At 45.5% G+C, this 15,213-nt stretch overlaps 1 long non-coding RNA gene across 1 annotated transcript; it reads right to left on the reverse strand.

Annotated features, from left to right (window-relative positions):
* Positions 1–4,936: 4,936 nt before the first annotated feature.
* LOC142361039 (uncharacterized) lies at positions 4,937–14,046 on the reverse strand. Its single transcript, XR_012763579.1, has 4 exons — positions 13,554–14,046; positions 12,182–12,291; positions 11,068–11,190; positions 4,937–5,528 (listed from the first exon to the last, which is right to left on the reverse strand). It is a non-coding gene; the product is annotated as an uncharacterized LOC142361039 (long non-coding RNA).
* Positions 14,047–15,213: the final 1,167 nt, after the last annotated feature.

A 15,213-nucleotide genomic window follows, 5' to 3' on the forward strand; every position in this document is an offset into this window, starting at 1 on the left:
TATCCCCAGCACTGCCTACATTAATTGCTGATTTTTAAGGGGTTTTTTTCCTGATTGTGGCATCAATTTGATTTTAACCTTTGTATCTGTGATTGCTTGTAAACGCTTGTCTTCCCGTACTGAGTAATCTTCCTGCCAAATGATATTGAGTCTCTTCTCTGGTCTGGTGCTGGAACCTGTAAAAGCAGGTGAGTTCTCACTCGGGAGATCTTCATAGCAGATCCTTCTTCCCTCATGGTTGTGTAATGCCATATAGATCCTGATGCAGAGTATCACCTAACTCAGCAGGTCACAGGCTCTGACCCAGGTCACACATGCAGTGATCATATCCTATCCAAAACCTTCTGACTCCATAGCAATAGCAGTAACAGCAATAATGGATGAAGAAGAGAAGCTGGCAAACAATCAGAAACATCCATTTCTCGCCACTTCTCAAATATTTTTGCTTGCAGCTGAACAGGGGCATTGGTACAAAGAACAGTCATTCCCCTAATATTTGTGCAAGAAAAGTCCCTTTAGGTAGATGTTCAAACAGCAAACAAATAAGTAAATGAGGTATGAGTTGTTGCTGTGTAGTCGTCATTTGGAATAGCAACGGATCTTTGAAAACCACCTTTCTACTGCATTTGAGCAGCTCTGCCGCTACAGTAACCATCCTGAAGTTACACAGAAAGTCTAGGGTGGCACTAATATTTCTTTTTTTTCAAGAAAATTTTTTTCTTTGTCTGTTTGCACCAGCCTGACAGACTAATAATATGAATGCCATGCTTTAACCCTGTTGGTGTTAAAAGGTGTTCGGGGAAAGGGGGAAGCAGTGTGTTTATAGCAGAAAGCCTGTCCCCCTAAATGATAGAGTAGCACAAGAAGACACTGTTACAAATATCACAGGAAGAAAAACCCACAACTCAGGTGAAAGAATATCCTGTTGGTAGTAATTTAGAGCTGCTGTGTTTCAGGAATAAGCTGCCTACTCCTGAAACCCCTCCATCCAAAGCTGTTAGCCAGAGCCAGTCAGCTGAAGAAAATGTGGAGAACGCAGAGAGCAGAGAAAAACACCAAATCAAACGGGACAAGTGATAATCCCCTCCTCTATCCAGGTGTCCTTGCAGCAGCTGTGGGGCACGCACCCACACAAGACCCCAGCACACAGGGACGCACGGGTGCTGCGGGAGGGTACAGCACACTGCCAGATCTCATCCCCCAGGCAGTGCGGCAGTGCCTGTGCCAAATCCACCACCATCAGTCGAACTACGTCAGATTAAACCAGCTCATTAAAGTGGCCTCTCAGGTTTATAATGAAGGCTTCTTCTTTGTGCAAGCTAAACTGGCACCCCTGGACTATACACGCATTTGATTTGAAACAGAAACAACGCCTAATTCTCCTAGTCTGCATTCGCGTGGCTGATGAGCAGTTTAAGTTTGAATCCCACTGCAATTTAACACTATGGTGGCAAACTTCAGTTTAAATCATTTTTACCATTCTCTCTGCTTTTTTGCAGCCCTGCATCATCTCTGGGTAAAATTATTTGCACTGTAAAACCAACCCTGCCTGCAGGGTTGCACCACAAGCAGTCGGACTGGCTTTGCTGAAGGAGAAGGACAGAGGCAGGGACAGAAGTCCTTACACCAGGATCGTCGCTGAGAAGAAAGTAAGAGGAGCCACACACCATCAGAGTCTTCTAGAAACACCAAATGCTGTTTCCATTGGGGAAACTAGTATTTTGAAATCTATGGCAGGGCAATGCAGGACATAATTTCATCAGGGCACATCCATTTGAATTTGTGCTGAGCTCAGGAGGACCAGGTGAGCTTGCATAATTAACAGCCTGACTTTGCAACCCGAATGCAAATGCAGTTCCCAGTGAAGTCAACAGGAGATTGCTGTGTGTGAAGAAACCAAGGCTCGTATATGAGTTTCATATATGGCAGTGCTGAATTCAGCCATAAAAATGTTTACACGGTGGCCATATTTCTTTCCTTTTTTTTTTTAGAGAATTTCTAAGGAATTTGTGGTGGCAGCGAAGTACAGAAAGGCAGCGACCATTCCCGCGACAACACCTTGCTGCTGGCGCAAAAAAACCACATAAATTAGGCTTTGTAGAGCCCTTGTGCTGCCACAGGCCCCGCTGAAGACTTTGAAGAGGGCAATTGCTAAGGAGAAAAGCAGTGAGGCTATGGCGAGCTCCCCTTCCGGAGGCTGTGGCAAACAGCTCGAGCCACGTGGAGATGCATCAGCCCTACCTCAGATGTGCTAATGTTCTGGCTCCCATCCAGGGAAGCCATCGCACCGCCGAGCCTCCCCAACCCTCCTTCTTGCCCGGAAAGTTGTGTAGTGCCGTGGTGCGCGCTGTCAGACAGATGCCCCTCGCCGCTCCAGCCCAGGGGAGCCCGCACGGCACGGGGACGCGTAGATGTGCACAATATGCTTCTGCCTGTCGCTTGGCTGTGGTGGTGCTTTGAGTTGCAGCTTTTTTTTTTCTGGATAAAAGGGGCTGCGTGAACACAAGTCCTGATTGCTACCCCGGGTTGCATGCAAGCCCTCTGAGCGGGACTGATCTGTCATGGTGGGCAGTTCTCTGTCTGATGTGACCTGAAGTAATTAAAAGTGGCCCAGCAGGCCGGTGCCTCCCTCCAGCAGGCCGGTGCCTCCCTCCCCCCTCTCTCCTCTTGCTCCTTTTGCTGGCATTTACCCAGAATAACAGTGTGACTGACGGCTCCGAGAGGGCTGTCGCTGCTTCCCCTGCCATGATACGGCCATTGATCCGGCAGCATCTGCCAACTCATCAGCACTTACTCTAATTCCCTGCCTCCAGGTTTGGGGTTTTTTTTCCCTTTTTCCCCCCTGGGCAATAATTGCTGTGAAGGAGAACTCCCTTTTGACCAGCCTGATGAGATCCAATTACCACTGTGTCAGCGCTCAACCTTGGGAGTGCTCGTGACCACACACTGACCGTAACCGAGGATGTTCAGCCCACTGTTGGGGCAGAGGGCTGATGGCAGAGCAGAGGGGCAGTCATTTAGCTCAACCCCCGACTGCCCCCCCACTTTGGATCCACCCCTAGAAACTTGCCTTGGTGTTAATTCACAGTACAGCTCTAAATAGAGGAGCCTGTCATGTGTTTCTCGTCTTTCTCCCCATGTCTCCCCGCCTACAAGGCACGAGGAAGAACCACATCAACTACCAAGATGGAGTTATACTCTGGAATTGCAATAATTGCACCAAACGTCTACTATCAAGAGACTGGACTTGGCCTTTTTGCAAAGCATGAGTAGCTTCCAGAGCAAGAAGCATCTGCTGTAGCTTCAGAGATGTGAAGCAGGTCTAGTCTGGGTCAGCCCTGAGTGTGCAAGTGAGTGTGAGTAACTCCCCACCAATTTCCCCAGTAACAAAGCAATCTTTGCATCGGAGCCAAAAAAACAACCACCATCATTGATACGCTTGCCTTTCACACAGTGGGTTCATTATAAATGAAGCCCTAGATTGGAAGTTACATGAGTGGTATGAAAAGTTTGGTATAAATTGGCCTGGCTCCAAAGGCCTCAATACAGCTCCATGGGAATCATTGCGGCTTCTGCAGACCAACAGCACCCGGGGGATGCAGGACTCACGGACAACACCAGCAGGGATGTCAGCCTGTTTTCAATGATGTCCAAGAATACCTTTTTTCCTCTCTTTCCTATTAATGCATGATATAACTATTACTGCCCACAAATAATGAATATTCCACCATGGTTTTAAATTCAGCTCTTGGCCAGACTAACCAGAAACCTCATGACACCTTCTGTTTTCCATTTTTTCCTCCTATTTCTCTTTTTCTCTCGGCTTCTATTTTCAGATGGAAGAATGCATGCACAAAGCAAAGTGATACCTGTTTCACATCATGTAGGTACATGAGTGACAGCTCCACCAGACTCCTCGCTGGCCAGTTGCACATCCTGGGATGCAACCCGCAGGCTCATTAGCAGGTTGATCCTCTTCTACATTGCAGAGTGCCAGCCTGCCCAAATTGGACTTAAACGCTGCCACACATCCACCACTGGTAATCATGTCCATGAGCTTCACTGCCCTAGGGAGAGAGAATGACTTTTACCCCCTCACTAAACACCTAGAAAACTCTTTCAGTCCAGTTATTTCTTTGCTCAGTTTCCACTCAACCGTATGACCAGCCTATCAGCTCCAGCTGAAAATATGTGGCCTTTCCAGCCACAGGCATTCAAATATCAACAAATGGATGCTCAGCTATCTTGTGAGCACCTCAAACGTGCTGGGATTTGGGAGGAACATTACAACATCAGTCTGCTGCCTTCAGGAAGCTCCTTTTTTCCAATGGGGAGGAGAATCGGAGTGCTTGGTGCTGTCTGCTCTGCTGCTTTCGGCCCTCCCTCCTGCCCCGTGGTGCAGTATGGAGCAGAGGGAAGGAGGCGAGGACACGTACGGCCACCGTGCTTCAGCATCACTGGGGGTTTTTACTGAGCACCACGTGGAGGGCACCAGACGCGCTCGGGACCCATGTGTGTCGCGTCGGCTGCACTTCTGTCACCCTGTGCAGCGGCTCGCGTTGAAAGGAAACGTCAGCCGTGCCATTTCATCCTGGGCCTGAGGACTCCCCATGAAATGCGAAACTCATGTTTCATCCAGATGCACGGCGGCTGCTGCTGCTGCAGAGGCAGGTATGGCAGACGCAGAGCCAGGGGGCTGGCACAACCCCGCAGGCATCCCACCGGCTCCAGCCTGGCAGACCTGAGCTGCGGCTCTCTGTCTGCGGCCAGGGAGCTGGCTGAACACAGATGAGATGGAAAGGGACACTACTCTTCCAGTGCAACATGGAGGTCTTAGGCATGGGGGAGGGAGGACTCCTGACCAACACCATCCTATGATGAGCTTTTTGATGAAAATTTGAATTGTGAAGCAAATATATAGAGATATACTTACAGAAGACGCAGGAGAGAAACAGATTTTCTTGTCCATTTTTGCTGCAGGATAATGAGACATGAAAGAGCCTTTCCTCTGTTTGTGGGCTGTTTTATTTTCTTTTTACCCAAATGTCAGGATGGTAAAATCCGCTGCCACACCAACAGGACTTTCGGAGGTCTAAGAAGCACCGTGCTGTCGGGTTCTTCAGCCTTCAGTCAAAGCATTGACCAAATTTTGTCGAATCTTTATGACCACTTTCTCCTCATAGTGTGTTTCAGCTCTTAGACTAAGCTGACCTACATGCAGAAGGCCACCAAAAGAGGTGGAGGGTCCTGCCCTTGGTGTCTGTGTTGCCTCCCTTCTGCTAGCACTGTGGCAGCAAGGTCATCTGGAGTGAGGAGCTAATCCACCTGGGCACTAGTCCTACCAGAAAAACAGTGATGGCTTTTCAGCTGGATCAATCCTCTCCTCGGGCAGACCACGCAGTCACTCTCACACTGCTTTCAACTGGCTGTGAAAGCAGGCCCAGACCGTTTCTCCGCTGTCAGAGCAAAGTACACCATAATATCAGCAGCAGTCTCAGTGTCACTCTCATGAAGGAAAACTCCACATGCTGGGAAATGAAATTAGAGTACAGCAGTTTGACAGTGACGTTTCTTCCTCAACCCAAATAAATACTGCTATAGAGGTGCAGAGACAGGGAGAGGGCAGCAAAATCTTCCACATGCACAACGTGGAAGAAGGGGAAGCAAAGACCTTTTAAAGAAGTCTGGGCCTACTTACCTAAATATTTCCTTTTTCAATTACCACCCTTTCACAATCTAACCACTCAAGTGGTAAATGTGTTTGTTAGGATTACTTGTGTGATCCTCTTATTTAGGGATCACCAGTGTCCAAAGATGGTATCAGTTTCACCTGGGTGAAAAAAAAATCTCTTCAATTTATTTTCTATCGCTGGGGCAGAGGCCGCATTTTTCATAAAGTTCTCAAAGAGTATTTGGAGACATTCCCGGTCTGGTGAGATTACAAGGCAAACACTTTGTTCAGAGCCACAAGAAGAACTCTGCTGACTCCCAAAAATAACGTGGTAATAATAAATAGGAAACGTGGGTCAGACGCTCAGCTAAGAAAAATGGGCATCACTCATCAGTGCTTGGCAGAGCTTAGGTGGTTTATACCAGCGAAGGACCAGGCTTTCTCACTCTACCTGAGGATTTCTATAGAGGATTCCTTATGTGCTGGGGTGGCATAAAACTGTTATTGACATGAATTTGGGATGCCTGCTTCAGTCATGATTAATGAGGCCACAAGTGAGTTACATTAGTCACCCTGGCATGATTGACACTTGGATTTTTACTGTGCCACAGCACTGCCTGTCGTTTATGCCAAAGGACTTACAGGCACAAACCCTAACTCTGAGACTTTATTAAAGTCTGATTTCTTAATCCCTCTACCTATACTGCTAATTTGCCTTGGCTGAGACCTAGGAGGGAAAATAAATATAAATGGTGCATTTTAAAATGTCTGAACAACTCCCTAAAACAGCAGTTCTGTCAGTCAGTGTCATGATTTTAAAATCTTGTTTTTCCAGTCTGCCACAGTTGGAAACACTTGCTGTATTACTCTGGAAAGGAGAATTTCTCAACCATCCAGTGGCAGAAAGTCTCCCTTTCAAACACTCATAATGATATATATTGATATTTGTTTCTTACAGCTGTCACTGTTTGGGGAACTGAATATTGTACATACAGCAAAACCAGCTGGCAAACTAATTGATCGATTGGATGGTTGATTTTTGAGTGGAAGCAGGTTTTTGTACTTGAAAAGAAAATTTGTTGCTGTTGGTCAATGTGGAGAAGCTTCAAGGAAATTGGCTGAGGTATGAAATCTCAGATATACATTCTCATTTACAAATAGACAAATTTGTTCTAATTAGAGTTGAGATTTCCAGCTACGCAATCCCAGGGCAATTCACAACCAAGAAGTTGTTGAGGAAAACTGTTCTTAAGCAACAAATGCCGAAGACTGAGGTGATCAAAGGTCAAAGTTAGATTAAGTACAATTTAGCACCTGCTTTGGCATCTTACCACATGGGTATCTGATCACCTCACAGGGTATAAATATGTGCATGTGTGCATATTAAACATAGATATAAATCTAGGAATAAATTCACTTTAATATTTAAAAACTTGGCTTTACAGGAAAATTGCACTGCTATAAACTGAAGTGTGAATCTAAACTCATATAACTACTCAGGCACTATCCTCTGTGGATATCCATGCTCTGGAGTTGGCTGTGTACTGCGGTGCAAGCAGCTGCTAAGATTTTCCGCCGCAGTCAGTTCCTAACTCTCTACCTCAGCTGTAAAAGACAGTTTAAGTGATCTAAACCACAGGCACAAAACACCTATTTATTTACAGTGGCGGCTTCATTTCCACCACTACATGGAGTTAGTTAAGACTGAATTGAAAAAGCAACCACCGGTATCTATGGAGATAGTTCAATAAACGTATATTGCACCCATAGCCATAAACTTGTTTTCACTCGGGAGGTGAATGTGCCAAGGCAAGTGGGTCTAAGAACAGTCTTGACATTTTCATTATGTTGAATAAAGGGAGAGGCTGAAAAGCGAGGTCGAAAAGCCTTAGGAGGTGAAGTCATGTAAAAGCTGCTTCCAACTGTGTATAAAATGGTTAGCGACTCTGGTGTCATAACAGTTTGACACTGAGTTGGCAGCGTACGCTCTTGCGTATTCCAGTTTCTCATGGGGCAGAAGACAGCTTTCCTTGAATTGCCAAGCCCACTCCAGTGATCAGATATTACTGAAGAGGTGACAGGGGCTGGGCCTGGCAGGGCCGGTTTGTTTTCAGAGTTATTAGAGGTATTATATTCAGTTCCAAGTTAGTGACATCTGCTTGGACTCAGATCCTCATGAGGCTCTTACTCCTGTATATTATTTACAGTGTACTTCTTTTCAGGGGCAAATGTCTAAAGATTTTGTAGTTGGCTTTTTTTGCAGAGAAACAGCTCTAGCATATTGAATAATGTCAGGGAAATGAAGGATGGAAATAGAGGCAGGAAGGGTTAGAAGAAAAGCATCTAGGAAAATATCAAACTTACCTAATAATAAAAAAAGTGTCCAGATGATTTCTTTTCTTTCTTTCACTGATGCCTTTTGCCAACAGTTAAATATAGAATCACAGAATCATAGAATCATTAAGGTTGGAAAAGACCTCTAAGATCATCAAGTCCAATCATCAACCCAACACCACCATGCCTGCCAGATCACGTCCTGAAGGGCCACATCTACCCATTTTTTGAACACCTCCAGAGATGGTGACTCCACCACCTCCCTGGGCAGCCTGTTTCAATGCCTGATCACTCTTTCAGTAAAGAAATGTTTCCGAATATCCAATCTAAACCTCCTCTGATACAACTTGAGACCATTGCCTCTAGCCCTTTCACTAGTTACTTGGGAGGAAAGACTGACAGCCACCTCACTACAACCTCCTTTCAGGTAGTTGTAGAGAGCGATAGGATCTCCCCTCAGCCTTCTCCTCTCTGGACTAAAAAATCTCAGTTCCCTCAGCCGCTCCTCCTAAGACTTGTTCTCTAGACCCTTCGCCAATTTCTTTTCCATTCTTTGGACACACTTCAGTAACTCATTGTCTTTCTTGTACTGAGGGGCCCAAAACTGAACACAGTATTCAGGCTGTGGCCTAACCAGTGCCGATACAGGGGGACAACACTTCCCTACTCCTGCTGGCCACGCTATTTCTGATACAAGCCTGGAAGCCGTTGGCCGTCTTGGCCACCTGGGCACACTGCTGGCTCATGTTCAGCCAGCTGTCAGCCACCACGCCGAGGTCCTTTTCTGCCAGGCAGCTTTCCAGCCACTCCTCCCCAAGCCTGTAGCGTTGCATGGGGCTGTTGTGACCCAAGTACAGGACCCTGCACTTGGCCTTGTTGAACCTCATACAACTGACCTCGGCCCATCGATCCAGCCTGTTCAGATTCCTCTGCAGAATCTTCCTACCCCCAAGCAGATAAACATTCCCGCCCAATTTGGTGTCATCTGCAAACTTACTGAGGGAGCACTCAATCCATTCACCCAGATAGCTGATAAAGATATTAAACAGAACTGGCCCCAATACTGAGCCCTGGGGAGCACCACTCATGACCGGCCGCCAACTGGCTCATTCACCACAGCTCTCTAGGCTCGGCCTTCCAGACAGTTTTTTACCCAGCGAAGTGTACACCCATCCAAGACATGAGCAGCTAGTTTTTCCAGGAGGATGCTGTGGGAAGCAGTGTCAAAGGCCTTACTAAAGTCCAGGTAGATACCATCCACAGCCTTTCCCTCAACCACTAGGCGAGTCACCTCATCATAGAAGGAGATGAGATTGGTCAAGCAGGAAAAATATCAAAATATCAAAAAAGGAGATGGACCAAAACCTGTGATAGGAACAGTTCCTCTCTGCTCCTCTGCTAAACTTCAGTGAAGTTCAGCTCCTAACTTTGTCGCTTTCCCCTGTTTGATATTAAATAAAAAAATCCTAGCATTCGCCAATGATTACATTCCTCAGCAAATCCATCTGCTGCTGTGCTCTTTCCATGGAGATTGAGTTCATCAGCTTTTGCACTATTTTGATGCCTACGCATGTTTTCAGCCCACTTGAAGGCATACCTGAGAAACCATATGGCCCCTTTCTTCAGGAAATCTTTTCTAGCTTGATACCTGTGCCCTACAACGCTCACTGCAAGGCTGAGTCCCAAATCAGTAACTTCAGCTAAAGAAGAAGAAGGGCCATGCCAAGATGGAAAGAGTTCAGCTAAGGAGCCTATCCTTTATTAACATGCAATCACAGCATGAACTTGGGAATGAAACTCTAAATCTGTGTATTTCCCACCTATTCTCATTACCAGGAGAGGACAAAAGTCTCAAGATGCCAAAAAACTGATGTTGGCTGTCTCTGCCCAGGTTTGTTTGTTGTGTGCTTCAGGGAATGTTTAGCCTTCTGTCCTGGCCATTGGCACCCCTGTGCTTCTCTGCTCAGCCCCCTCTGGAGCTCACTTCCCCCTCAATTTTGTCAGCATAATTGCACATGAAAGGACTCTCTAACCCAACTGTCGAAATGATGAGAGCTACAAAAATAAATATAGTACTTGAAGTGTTGAGATTGACCCAGATTACTGTGACAGAATTGGGTTAGGGAGCACCTCCAACCTGCAGTTACGCTGGCAGATAGGAAACAGGGACAATATTTAGCAGGGTGGAAAAGGACAGCTGGGGCATGGGGGTGCTCTGAAACTGGGTTCATCTGAGGCCAAAACAGCGCATTAACCCCTGCTTTAAACAGCACCTGCTGTTGAGAAAGCTTCTCATTTCTCAGCCATGTGAACTCTTCTCTATGGTACAAGCATTCAGGAGGCTTTTCAGTGACAACAGCAGTGAAGCTAAACGAAGCAATGAAGAGAAAGAGGGACAGGGTGAGAGGCTGGTAAGAGGTTAAGGTTGTCCTTACTTTAGGTTCTAATCAAAAGATTCTTCTGAATTACACACAAGTGAGAGAAAAGCCCTCTTCTTTTGTCAAAACTTTAGAATGGGATGGGTTTTTTTCCAAACGAAGAGAAGCTCCAGGCTAGAGATGAACTCTGCCATCTCAGCAAACACCTCTGAACCGAAGTCCATCCCTCACTCAACATCAGCCTTTCCCCCTCTCCTAGCGCTTGCTACAGCAGCCGCTAGAGTCAGTGAATGTCAGACCTTTTCACGTCTGTGCAGCCTGACTCTGGTCATGTGTTAGAAAAGATTATTAAAAAGATGGGAACAATTATCACAAAAAAAATAATGCTCCAGTTTCTTTGAAAACCTCTTCTGTGGCAGGTTGTTAATCAAACGGTATCAGTAGTAAACATTTTTTCACAGAAATGGCAAAAAGGACAAAGACTCTGCACTTCTCATTTGGGACAGGGCTGGGTGGAGAGCAGGAAAACGGAGTGGAAAGTAGCCAGCCACCCAGCAAGGTAAAACTACACATTTTTGTAGAGAGAGGGCATGTTGCAGATTCATCCCAAAAGGTCAAGCTTAGGAAAGGAAGAGAAGACATGGAAGAAAAGGCAGAAAGGCTAGCTCTGTTTTTCAAGACTACCTGGAACTTTCCTGGCAGTGTGCCTCTGGTGAGAAAGGCATCCTGCTCAGAGAGCACCATTCAAGGGAATGCACCACAGGCAGGCGATGTGGCGATGTGCCCAGGAAAAATTCTTCCTCAGCACTGGAACGGAATTAAGACATTATATTAAGGGGAATCCATTTGCATTTGGTAAACAAGTTGTATTAGCTTAACAAAACCCTGCAATTGTGCTACATGTTGTGGACATCACCCATTGATGACCTCTCTGCTGTTCCTCATGAATAATGTGTACATATGGTGATACAAAGCACTCTTTCAATAGCAACTTGAGACCAGTTTGAGGGCTTTGGTTTTGTAGTAACCCCTGGAAAGACTGGGCTCTGGGTCATACTGTAACAAGGCCACTACCCTGTAACTGATTAAAAGCACCTCTTATTCTTAGCAGCACTCCCTCAGGTCTCGTCTTCACAATACAACTCAGGTAATGAGAGCAAGGTGATCAGAGATATTAATAGACATCACGTCTAGCTGAAAATGGGATGCTGAGTGCAAACGTGAACGCCTCCCTTCAGTGAGTTTTGCGTGTGAGCTTGGTGGAAGGACTAAAGTACAAGTGAGAGAGAGTAATTCTCATTTCCAGTAATATTTTATTGATTTACTTCACATAATGTAGTTCAATAACTCATCCCCCAAATAGATGAAACTTCAGCTCCATATAAATAGTTATTAATCTCAAGTAAATTACTGACGAGTCTTAATTAAGCAATAAGATGGAACAGCCCATATAGTCAGGCTGATTAATGGCACACCTTGGACATGCACCGAGGCCCAGGGAGGCACAAGGCAAAATAAAGTGCTTCCAGTCTACCCATGGTGTGAAATTAATCAGCAGAACAGTAACTCCAAACCCACCCTCAGGGTATTGGCATAGTTGAGGGCTTGACTGTTGCCCCAGCCATGGCTATGCAACTTCCAGCTGTTTGTTCAGAAGAAAATAAAACTTAGTCCCTCAGATTCTTCCAAAGTAGCAGGCCATGTGATTGCATTGCTGTTTGCATCTCTCTTACACATCCAAATAAAACAGTAAGAGCAGCAGAAGCACGGGAGAAGGTACATAATGCAAGAAACTCACCAAGTAGAGAGATGCCTTCACAAATCCCTGGAATACGCCGTGTTCTTCAGTGCAAGCCAAAAACAATTCTGCACATTTCAGAGGGCATCATTCTGATTTTGTTTACGGCGCTGTAAATTAGAAGGGACTCCATGGAGGTCAACAGAACTAAAAGTGTGAAACTGATGCAAGGGAGAGAAGAGGGGGGAAAAAAGATCCGTATGTTTCTCTCCTTCCATACTAGCATCAGAGTCTGCTTCCTGGTGTATCAAAGCATGCTATAGCCCTTTCTATTTCGCACTAGAGAAGCAGACTATTAGCATACAGCTGCACCTCTTAGGAGAGCAAAACAGAAAGAACTGGAGTTTTGGTGGAGTGTTTTTCTGTTCGGTTTTTTTTTTCACAACAGGCAATATAAAACACACAGAAGAGGGAGACATGACAAAGCAAGTTCTCTGCTACAGTAATTCAGTGCAGCTTCATTGTAGTCAGTCCAGTTATACTGATTTACACTAGATGGTTAATTTACATCAGTCTTCCCCCACCCCCTCTCTCCTCCTGGGTCCATAGAGGTTGAAAGCAAGCACTGAAGAGAAATAACATGTAAGGCCAAAGAAATTCAAGTGGCAGAGAACCTTCCGGAATGAGAATGCATCAGTACTTAACAATGCATAGACTGTGTGTCAGAGATGAAAAAGGGAGACAGAGGACATTCCCAGGAAATTGGGAAAAGTTTCCTGTGGAAAAGGCATTGCAACTGGACAGTCCTGAACTGCTAGCACCACCTCTGAGCCTCTGCTGAAAAGGGAGAAAAGTACACTTAAGGAGTGGTTAAATGAGGGACTCCCACTCTACTCTGCATGCTGAGATTACGGGTTCATAATTATGGGAGCCCACAGATTACAGTTACCATTCACTCCTTGCTCAGGGTCTTCCCAGTCTCTTGCATCCTGGGGCTCTGCACGCCCCCATGGCTCTGATCCCTCACGATCCCTCCCTCCCACCATCACAGGACCTGCCTGGCACCTCCTTTTGGTTTTTTGCTCCTTTCCTCCTGTGTCCTTCAGCACTGATCCTGTGGGCTCTGCTTTCATTAAGGTAGGAAGTAGGTGAAGGAAAGAGCCACTGGCCATTGATTATTATTAGCTCTAAGGACTTCAGCCCCAAGGACAACTGTCCTTGCTGATTCAAGTACCGACTGTGGCCATCAAATCACTTTCTAGCTTAACAGTACTCTTCCTGCATTCTCTGTCCACCCCCCAATCCATTTGGAAATGTCCAGAGCAGGCTGGAAGCTTTGACAATGAAGATCAGATCTTTTACAGGACTGTTACAAATAAAGCCTTTGCAGGGAACAATGTCTTTGAATCAAATTAATATGGTAGGTTGTTACCTGAGGCAGCTAAAAAACAACCAGGTCAGTTGTTCCATCATAGCCAGCTTCTGACAGCAGTAAGCTCTGGCTGAGGTGAGGGGGGCAGGCAGAAGTCAGCAACCTCTTCAGACACCTCCACTGAATCCAACAGACGGCGTGAATCAGCTGGTCTTGAACATGACAGGATGCCCCGCTAACTTTTCTCCAAACTTCAGCATTTTGTGGTTTTTCACTCAAACACCAGAATAACAGATTGCACATTAGGCCTCTTTTTTCTTTCACTACTCACTGTGCATCTCAGCTATCCTCCGTGCGCACATGCACACCCACACCCCCACGCACCTCTGCATTTGAGCTACTGGCAGTCCAGCTGTATCCATCCTAGCAAAGCCCTCTAGGGCAGACGTGAGTAGTATCAGCCAACAGGGCTTTGGGTAGTGCACCCTTTAGTCTGGTTCACTGATGTAAATGAACTCTGGTAGGGAAAAAAAATGTTTGTTTTTATGCTCGATGATGGTTTAACTGCAGCTGCCACAAAAATATAGCTGGAAATGTCACAGCAGTATCACACCCTGACTGACAATGAAATACCAGCCAACATTTCTAGCATAAATCTTGCATAAAGAAAGTACCAGCATTTAATTTCTAGGGCAAAAGGAAGTGGGCAGACGCAGCAGGCAAGAATTTAAAAGAGAAAGAAGGCACCTTAGGAGAAAACAATTTGATTATTAAATAGATACTCATTCATGTACATTAGCAGATAGTGCTGCATCCCATTAGCAGTCACTCTTACAATAGTAAGAATTTTTCTCTGTTTAAGGGCTCTGGATAAAGCTGCCAACTGTTGAATGGAAAAAGCTCCAATGAAAATACTTAGTTCTGGCAGAGACAGGGCCACCTACGAGGCTTTCCATTTCCCTTTTTTCTCCTCCTTCTCCCTCTCCCAACTCCCTTGCAGCCATTAATTTACTAGCAGCAGCTGTGATTGTCTGAGATATGCAGAGAAGCATAAGACCATCCTGTGCCTCATGCCAATGCTGTTAGTTCAGGAATATTATGGGATTATTTTTTAAGATGTTCCTCCTGTTGTATGCAAGGCTGGAATTGAAAAAAGGCACTTAAGAAGATTTTCATGCAGTGTGTTTGTTAGTCATTTTGTTGTTGCCACAGCATGTGGGATTTGTGTGCATTTAAGATATCAACTTAACTACGTTCCCTTCACTTTATTACTTGTGTTTGCCAGCTGATGGGATGCCAAGGTGAAGTAACTGGATCAAAGAAGATTTAAGGTAAATACCATTTAGAATACGGGGCAAACAATGTAATACTAGCGAGGTGGCTAGAGAAAGGGGAGAGAAGGGGAGGAAAATGGGGATCATTTACCATTTCAATAGAGGGTGCCTCTCCAAAGGCTAATGAGAGGAGAAACCAGCTGTCCTGACAAAAATCATCTCAAATGTTGCCAGAAACTTCTGTTGTCATCAGTCTCTTCTTTCAAAGCACTGCTGCACTCAGGTTTTATTCAGTGATGTCTTTTACTGTGTTCTGAAAGGCATTCCAATCATTAGTTATCCTTCGGAGGATAACTACAAATAAACTACTGCCTTGTGACGCAGATTTCTTTGTCTCACTTACATTGTTTCTTCACCAGGTAGGCCTTATCAGTGTATGCCCAAGA

The sequence above is a fragment of the Opisthocomus hoazin genome, chromosome 4 (assembly GCF_030867145.1).
Source record: "Opisthocomus hoazin isolate bOpiHoa1 chromosome 4, bOpiHoa1.hap1, whole genome shotgun sequence".
Taxonomy (NCBI): Eukaryota; Metazoa; Chordata; class Aves; order Opisthocomiformes; family Opisthocomidae; genus Opisthocomus; species Opisthocomus hoazin.